The sequence below is a fragment of the Gracilinanus agilis genome, chromosome 1, assembly GCF_016433145.1.
Source record: "Gracilinanus agilis isolate LMUSP501 chromosome 1, AgileGrace, whole genome shotgun sequence".
In the NCBI taxonomy this organism is placed as follows: domain Eukaryota; kingdom Metazoa; phylum Chordata; class Mammalia; order Didelphimorphia; family Didelphidae; genus Gracilinanus; species Gracilinanus agilis.
The window spans coordinates 330,991,992-331,001,868 of NC_058130.1; positions in this window are offsets into that span (position 1 = coordinate 330,991,992).

A 9,877-nucleotide genomic window follows, 5' to 3' on the forward strand; every position below is an offset into this window, starting at 1 on the left:
GACTTCCCTCCCTTCTTGTGAGGATGAAGTGAGATAATATTCTTGTTAAAAACAAACAAAAAACACTTGACTTAATTCCTGGCAAACGGGAGATCCAAAATAAATGCTTATTCCCTTCCCTTTTCTCTTTCTCGGTTTTTCTTTTCACTATCCTCTGAGTTATCTGAAGTCAGGGCAGATTAGACATACAGCAATCAAAGTCTCTGATGCTCTAAGAATTGTCAGACACCGTGATGGGTTCCAGGACATATTATGGAATCTCCTTTTCTGAAGGTACTTAAGACAAAGTAAGATACCTATCAGTCCAGGGTCATAGATAATGTGATGCTATCACCTCAGGTTCCTTCCAAATTTGATTCTCTACCATGTGTAAACATTAATATTGTGAGGTTAGACCTTGCCAAGTAGTACAGCAGCATTCATTTGTGGTTTAGCTCTGTCTTCTCTTTATTTCCATTTCTGGCTGCATTTCAGTGATTATGCTGGTATTCAGATTTAGAGAGAAAGCAACTGAACCTTCTTGTAAGTTTTTAATGATCATCGCTCTGCCCCAGTTCTCAAACAATTCTCAGAAATATCTGGGAACTAAGAATCCTAGAGCCAGCTTCTAATCTACCTTCAGGAAATCCATCCTGTAACCTAGAGACTAGTTAGTAATAGCTGTTGGGGTAGAAAGCAGGCTTCTATGCTTTGTCAGCTTGTGTCCAGGCTGCCATTTAGGAAAGACCTTTGCCTGGTCCCTGCTCTGGGCGTGTGGCACCAGACTAAGCATGGGGCACTTTAATACTGATAACTTTCAGCAGAAGACACTAAAGTGACTTGTTTTGGACTACCCCAGGCAGAGGACTTTTTTGGTAGAAGCTGTTCTCTATTTGTGGCTATTTGTGTTTTAGCCTCTCTTGTCAATAGCTAAAGATTCTTCTTTCTACCATTAATATTTCTCTGGGAATGAGGACATGGAGAGCCTGAAGTCAGCACATGGAAGCCATTTATAATCTGAAGCCAAGAAACATATTTTAGAAAGGCATCAGGATAATCTGGGCTCCCTTCCCATCCTTGCAGAGATGGGAGAGAATGGATGTGGGAGATTACATATACATAGGATGTCAGGAGCAGATGATGTATTAGTTAGATTTGCTGAACCGCTTCCTCTCTAACTCTCATTTATACTTTGTTACAAGGGGTGGCTCTACAAGAGTCAAGAAGGAAAGAATATATTTGGACATGAAAGTGATATAAAAACAAAAGGTGAGAAAACAACAGATTCCGTGATAATATGTTTAAAGGAAGATTGACTGGACTTCTGTAGGGGTAACAAAGAATTGGAAATAAAGCAAATGTCTACCAAATTGTGGTGCATGAATTTAATGCAATATCATATCATAGGAGAAGATGATCTAATGATCCAGAAAAGCATGGGAAGACATATTATCAAATGTAAAGTGAGCAGAACTTGCAAAACAGTATACATAGCTACAACAATGTAAATAGAATAAATTTAAAAAAATAAAGACTGAATTTATACTTACAATGGCTAAGAATGGTCTCAGAAAAGGGATGAATATTTACCATCCTCTATATGCCAGATACTGAGCTCAGCACTTTATGAATATTTATTTGATTCTCAAAACAACCTCCTGAGGTAGATGGTATTATATCTCCTTTTTATATTTGAGGAAACTGAAGCCAGCAGAGGTTGTGACTTGGCCAGGGTAATACAACTATTTTTAAGTGTCTGAAGCAATATTTGAACTGAGGATTCCCAACTCCAAGTCTAGAGCTATTCAGTGCACCACCTTGTTTCCTAAGAAAAGATAAGAAAATTCATTACCCTCTATTCTTTGTAGAAATATAGAACTATGGGTATGGAATATCACACATGCTATCATAGTCACCTAATATTTTGGCTAATTTTGCAGAACCATTTTTTTCTCTTTTTTATCCCTTGTTATAAGGAATGGGCAATTTATGATGACCAATGCATCCCTGTAATCCACAGCATGCCAAAGAATCAAAAATTGAGCAAGTTAAAGTTTCAATGCCAAACAGTATTGGAATTGGACTGATAAGAGAATTTTACACTTCTAGCCCGAGCGAGATAGAAAAACTCAATATAATAAAAATAATAATAATAATAATAATAATAATAATACAAGGAATAGGGGCAGCTGGGTAGCTCAGTGGATTGAGAGTCAGGCCTAGAGACAGGAGGTCCTAGGTTCAAATCTGGCCTCAGACACTTCCCAGCTGTGTGACCCTGGGCAAGTCACTTGACCCCCATTGCCTACCCTTACCACTCTTCCACCTAGGAGCCAATACACAAAAGTTAAGGGTTTAAAAAATAATAATAATAATACAAGGAATGGACTCCTGTTTTGGGAAAAGGTAAGGGATGTTTTTGGAAATTAAGGTGACATAAAAAACAAATCAATAAAATTTAAATTAATAGAAAGCAATAGAAATTATTTTTAGCATTCAAATGTAATAAACAAAGCTAGACTAAAATCATTCCAAGGATAAGGAAATCAAGGTATCAATCTCTATGTGCCTACCATGTACAGATCAACATAGCACGGACTGAGGAAACACAAAAATAATTCCAACACAGATCCTGCTCTCATGACACTGACAATCTAGAAGAGAGTACAAACTAAAAAAAAAAATACCAAATAACTATATTGCAGAATAGAATATGATTTCAAAAATATACTACAATGGTGGGATCCTACAAAGGCCCCAGCACTTCTCAGAGTCCTATATATCAGCTCTCTTACTCAATGAGTTTTAGGGCTTAAAATCTGCCTTGTTTGAGAATCCAGATCTTCATTTTTGTGCCAGATGTTAAAATAGAGATCTTAGAGGAGATTTTTCAAATTTAGAAAAAAGTAATCTATTTTCTTACTGTATACGAGCTGTGTAAGGCAGTGGGCTATTACGTTTGAAATAGACTTATAGATTCACAAATCATTTAGAGGCAGAAAAACAATTTGCAAAACCAAGAAATTGCTTTATAGACCCCAGTTAAGTAAGCATGAAGTTAGTGAATAAATTTGAAACCATATCGCTTATAAAAATTAAAGAATATCTAAGCAAGAGTTTCAGTTGCTTCTTGGAAATTAGTAAGTAATCAACTTCCACCGAACAGCCAAATACCCTTTTTTAACATGCTATGAGTTGAATTTTCCAATTGTTCAATTTGAACACATTGTCCTCTGAGATGACAACGTGGAACTCTGGCAATCTCTGTCTTCCTTCAGGGAGCCTTAAGGAACATGGCCAAATAATGCAAAGGATGCCATTGGCAGAAAATGAACATTCCATTAACATCACAACAGCCCACAACTGAATCCCAATCCAGCAAATAAACTCCTCTGAACCCCATGCAAACTTGAAGACAAAGGGCTTTGAAAGAGCCAATGTCTAGGCAATATTTTGTGGAAAAGCTGCAAAGATTTAAGTGAGTTCAGCCCATTGAAGCCTTGCCTCTTCCCAGAAATCATCTCCTTGGCTATCTTTTCAAGCACACTATGTATAGAACCTCTATGTTCAGAATTCTCTGAAAGTAATTTTCAATGGCTTTGGGATAAATCAGAATTCTTGTAATAAATATGGTACTTTTTTTTTAAATCCCAGGGACTATGGTTTCTGAGAATCCAAGTATCTTTCACATTATCTACTTTTTAAAGAAATGTGATCAGTAATACTTGTTAATCTTAACAGATTTGAGGGACATATGGCCTGTGGAATACAATAGAGAGTATTAATATAGCACTATATATGTATATGATCTTTACAACCCTGGGAGTTAGATGCTATTGTTATCTCCATTTTACAAATGAGGAAACTGACATTGAGAGAGGTTAAGTAAATTGCCCAGAGTCACACATGTAGAAAGTGTGTGAAATAGGATTTGAAGTCAGGTTTTCCTGCCTCCACTTTCAATATTCTATCCAATACAGTAATTAACTGCTTCTGTTGTTAACTAGACACTAAGGAAAATTTGACTTGGAATGAAATCCGAGTAGATTCCCAGAGAAAAAAATTAGAGGATATATCATTATTCTTTTATTTTCACATTAAAGATAACACTCTAGCCATGCTTAAAATTCTCCTCAGCAGGGAATTCAGTATAATCTAGAAAATGTGATGGCCTTATCAAAGAAGGCTGCAATACTTTGTTCTTCTTGGACCAAAATGGTGTTTTTTGATCAGGGATCACTCTGCTAGTAGTTTCTAGGCCAGTAAAGAGGGACAAGGGCATACTTTTTTAAAGTATTTTTTTTGCTTTACTACATGCAGTCAATATCAACTTGCCAAAAATTAATTAAACCCCTCATGTGTGCAAAATACTACTGAGGGGGGGGGGGTTGGAGAAGAGACATAGCCAAGATGGTGGAGTACCAAGAAGTACAATTTATCTACCACACCTACTCCACAGAGATCTAGAAAATGCAATGGACTAAGTCTTGATCAGAAAAACAAAGAGAAAAATCAGCCTGATCCATGTCAGCATAGGGAAACGGACAAGAAGTACATAAATACTAGAATTGGGGTCTAACCAAAAGTATACTGAGCAGAGCATTCAAGCACATAGGAACTAAGAGGATTGAGGCTAAGAAAAAGTCCCAGACTCACAGAGAGGACTCTTGTTCAGGTTGTAAAAACAGGTTTAAAACAGCAACTCTGGCATTCATAATCCAATTCTTGGACACAGTTTCAGAGTGGACTGAAAAGAAGACCTATATTTGGGCATGACATTTCAGAATGAAGAATCACTACAATAAGAAGTACAGCTCTTCTGAGCAAAGAATAAATCCAAAAGCAAATAGTGACTTTGATCCCAGAACTGATGCAGAATCTTAGTTCCTCTGCCTCAGTGTGAAGCCTACAGTAGGATAACCAGGGCAGGAATACTAAATTAAAACAGTTCTGTCAAGCTGAAACTACAACATTTTCTACCTGCCTGATAGTGGCTGAATCTGCTGGAATTCCTATGAAAACAAGACCACAGGTGTGTTGCTGAGCCCCAAATTCAGGGTGGGACATGGCAGAGTTCAGGTTAGGAAGGCAGTAAGAAGACTTCTCCCTGAATCGTACCTCTCTGAGAAAACTCAAAGTTTACATCTTCCCAGTTTAAGCTATGTCTTGGATCCTGGAATAACATAATACTAAATATTCAAAGAAAGCCATAAAGGAATCAAGAGGACAAGTGCTCAACCTAAACAATAACTCAGAAGGACACAGAGTATGGTCATAAAATGAAATTTCAAATCAGGAAATAGACTAGAAGAATGAGGAAATAAAATAATTCCCACCATAAGTGGATACTTTAGTGACATGGATACTTAAGACACAAACCAAAAAGAGCATAATAACACCATAACATCTAAAAGCAAACCCTTAAAGAAAAACATAGCTTTGGCACAAATTCAACTAGCATCCCCAAAAGCGAAATATGAGTTGTTTTTTTTTAAAGCTAAAAAATATTTTTAAAAATTAAATGTGTTTTAATTTAAAGTGTGCTAGAGGGGGAAATGGAATAAAGAAGTAAGAGCTATGAAAGAAAAAATTGGAAATGAAACTAACTAGTATTTTGACACAAGAAATACAAAACCTTATTCAAACAATCAACTCCATGAAAATTAGGATGGCTCAAATAAAAGCAAATGATTCTATGACAAAAGAAGAAATATTAAAACAAAATCAAAATCAAAAGATTGAAATTAGGGGGGCAGCTGGGTAGCTCAGTGGATTGAGAGCCAGGCCTAGAGACAGAAGGTCCTAGGTTCAAATCCGGCCTCAGCCACTTCCCAGCTGTGTGACCCTGGGCAAGTCACTTGACCCCCATTGCCTACCCTTACCAATCTTCCACCTATAAGTCAATACACAAAAGTTAAGGGTTTAAAATAAAAAAATTTAAAAAAAATTGAAATTAGAAAATATTAGGTATCTCATCAAAAACAACTGATCTGGAAAACATATCAAGGAGAAATAATTTAAAATCAAGAGATTAATTTTTTAAAAAGAGATTTCATTTTCTATTTCAAGAACTCATAAAAGATAATTGGCCAGCTCTTAGAACCAGAGAGTAAAGGACAAATATAAAGAATCCACCATGCACTTGCTGAAAGAAACTCCAAAATAAAAATTCAAAAATAATAAAGCCAAAATTGACAGCTCCCCAGTCAAAGAAAAAGTACTGCAAGGAGCTAGAAAGAAAGACTACAAATAGTCAAAATCACACAATATTTAACAGTCACCACTATTAAAGAGTAGAGAGTTTAGAGCATAGTTTGATAGAAGGCAAAGGATATAAGTTTGGTACCAAGAATAACTTAACTAGTAAAAAACTGAGTATAATTTTATGAAGGTAGGAGAGAATGGACTTGTAATAAAATTGAGCAATTCCAGAATTTCTGATTTGGAAAAATATACAAAGATGCATAGACACTTTGACAAAAAGAGCCAAGAGGAACATGAAAACATAAAAATGACCAGCAATTATAAGAATTAAACAAGACTTAATGGTTTAAATTTTAATATAGGGAGATGATACATGTTTTTCCTTAGAATATGATCATCATTGGGGGTCAGAGAGAGTCTAATCACATAGAAGGCCTGGTTCTGTTTGTGATTTTTAGAGAAAATGGAAAGGTAGAAGAGAAATGCACTAGAGGAGGAAACGGGGTGGAAGGGTGGGAAAAATTATCTCACATAATTTGAGTAGGCAAGTAGAGATCTAAAGAAACAAGGAAGAAGTCAAAGGAGATCAGATGACAGTTGAATTTCATTCTCATCTAAACTGGTCACAGAAGGAAAAACATGAAAGTACAGAATATGTGCAAAAATTAATTTCATTCAACAGGGAAAGGGAAGTGAAAAAAAAGAAGAAAGTGAGAGGGAGGATTTATTAAAGAAGGGATAAGTCTTCTGCAAATCAAGCTCTAAGAAAGGTAAATGTCAAAGAAATAATTAAAAGAAAAGACAGAAAGGGTTAAAAACCTCTCATTGGCCTTTATGGGAGGGGAGGAGAAAAGTGGTAAAGTAACAGAAACAACAAAACTAGAACTCTTATTCTAAACTTACTTCTCTCTCACCCCTTTCTTCATTATTGAGAGGGAGGGGTAGGAAGCAAGGAAAAAGAAAAGTACTGAGAAAATAGATTAGAATAAGCAACCATCTAACTCTGTATATGAATTGAATGAAATCATGCATAAAATGGAAAAGGAAAGAACAATGATGAGAAAACAGAATCCAACAATATGTCATTTATAAGAAACACACATAAAACAGAAAACTGCCCACAGTTAAAATAAAGGTCTGGAGAAAAATCTATTTTGTTCCATCTGAAGGGTTTAGTAATATTTTTAAAAAGGGAAATACAGCCATTATCTCAGACAATATAAAACCATAAATAAAAATGATTTAAAAAGATAAACAGAGAAACTACATTTTGCTGAAAGTTACTATAGAGAATGAGCTAAAAGTAATATTCAGCCTATATGACTTAAATGACATCTAACTACTTAAAGGAAAAACTAGGTGAGCTTCAGAGAGAAATAAACAGTAAAACCATAATAATGGGGTCCTCGATTTAGCTTCTCCCCCACTTGAACCAGATAAATCAAAAGAAAAAAAGTTTTTAAGTGGAGGAACTAAATAAAATTCAAAAATAAAAATCTTTGAAGATTATCAAATGAAAATATAAAGCAGAATACATATTTCTTAGCTACATATGGAACCTTAAAAAAACATCATGAACTCAGGCATATGAACCCCACAAACAAATGCAGAAAAGCAAAAATTTTAAACATTTTGTGGATTATAATGCAATAAGATATTATTTAATAAATATACAATTAAAACAATTAACTGAAACAACTAAAAGTCAATTAGAGCCTAAATAGAAGTTCTAAAGAATGGGTGAGCTAGAGATTGAATCATAGAAGCAATTGATAGTTCCATTAAAGATAATTATAACAAGGAAACAACATATCAAAATATCAGGGATGCAATCAAATCCATATTTAGGGGAAATTTTTATTTATAAGTGCTTTCATTAGTAAAAGAGTGAAAGAGCAAATCAATGAATTGTTCATATAGCTAAAAACCCAGAAAATCAACAAGCAAAAGCCCTGATTAAATACCAGAATAAAAACCATAAAAATCAAAGAAAAGATTATCAAATTGAGTGAAAACACATTAAATGAATAAAGGAAGCTTTGGCCAACTAAATTTTTAAAAGAAAAAAACTCAAATGATAATCAAAAATGGAAAAGGTAAATTTACAACAAACCAATGAAGAAGAAACAAAAATTCTTTGTAACTATTTCACCCAATTATACATAAAAAAAACTTATAATCTAAATGAAAAGGATAAATATTTACCAAAATATAACATGGAGCCTAAAAATTAGAATAGGTCATCTGGAAACAGAGGCACAGGAATCAAAACAAGAAAACAATGCATTGAAAGCCAGAATTGACCTGCTAGAAAATGAGGCAAAAAAGTCGAGAGAAGAGAAGAATGATTTGAAAAAAAGAATGGACCAAAAGGAAAAGGAGGATCAAAAGATTGTGGAAGAAATTCAGTCTTTAAAAATTAGAATTGGGCAATTAGAAGCTAATAACTTCACAAGACATTCTGAAAAAATAAAACAAAAACCAAAACATGAAATGTCCAGATTAACCAAAAAAAGAAGTAGAACACTTAAATAACCTAGTCTTTGCAAAAAAAAGTTAACAAACTATAAGTGGACTCCCAAAGAAAATAACTCAAGGGCTTAATGTATTTATACATTCATTCTATTAAACATTTAAAGAATCATTAATTTCAATATTGCATAAACTGTTAGAAAAATAGTAAAACAGGGGGCAACTGGGTGGCTCAGTGGATTGAGAACCAGGCCTAAAGACGGGAGGTCCTAGGTTCAAATCTGGCCTCAGACACTTCCCAGCTGTGTGACCCTGGGAAAGTCATTTGACCCACATTGCCTACCCTTACCACTCTTCTGCCTTGGAGCCAATACACAGTATTGACTCCAAGATGGAAGGTAAATGTTAAAAAGAAAAAGAAAAAGAAAAATAGTAAAACAAATCCTACTAAATTCCTTCTACAATGCAAATATGATCTTGATACCTCAAGGGTATATCTCAAAGAAAAAGTAAAATAGAGAAAGAAAACCTCAGATCAATATTCTTAATACAGATTGAAAGAATTTTAAATAAAATGTTAGCAAGCAAACTACAGAAATATACACCATGAAGATTATATACTCTGACAAGGCTTGATTTACCACAGCAATATAGTACTAGTTCAATATCAGGAAAAATATAAACATAATTGACTATTTTAATAACAAAAACAAAAATCATATGATTATATCAGTAAATACTAATTGCGCTAATTATATCAGTAGATACTAATTCCTGTTTTAAAAATACTAGAAAGCATAGGAATAAATGGAGCTTTCTTTGATATATGATAAGTACTATGTGTCTAAAATTAGGGCAGCTAGGTGGCACAGTGAATAGAGTGCCAGACTTGAAGTCAGGAAGACCTGAATTCAAATCTGGCTCCAGAAACTTACTTGCTGTGCAGCCTTAGGCAAGTCACTTAACTTTTTGCCTCAGTTTCATGATTTGAAAAATGAGATGGAGAAGTGAATGGAAAATCCCTCCAGGATCTTTTCTAAGAAAACCTCAAAAAAGAATCATGAAGGGTCATAAATAACTGAGTCACAAAACAAAAACAGATCTAAAATTGAGTCAATATTATCTGTAAGGGGGAGAAAGAGGCTTTTCCAACAAGAGCAAGGGTAAAGTAAGGATTTTATTAATACCATCACTAATCAACATAGTTTTGGAAATCTTAATT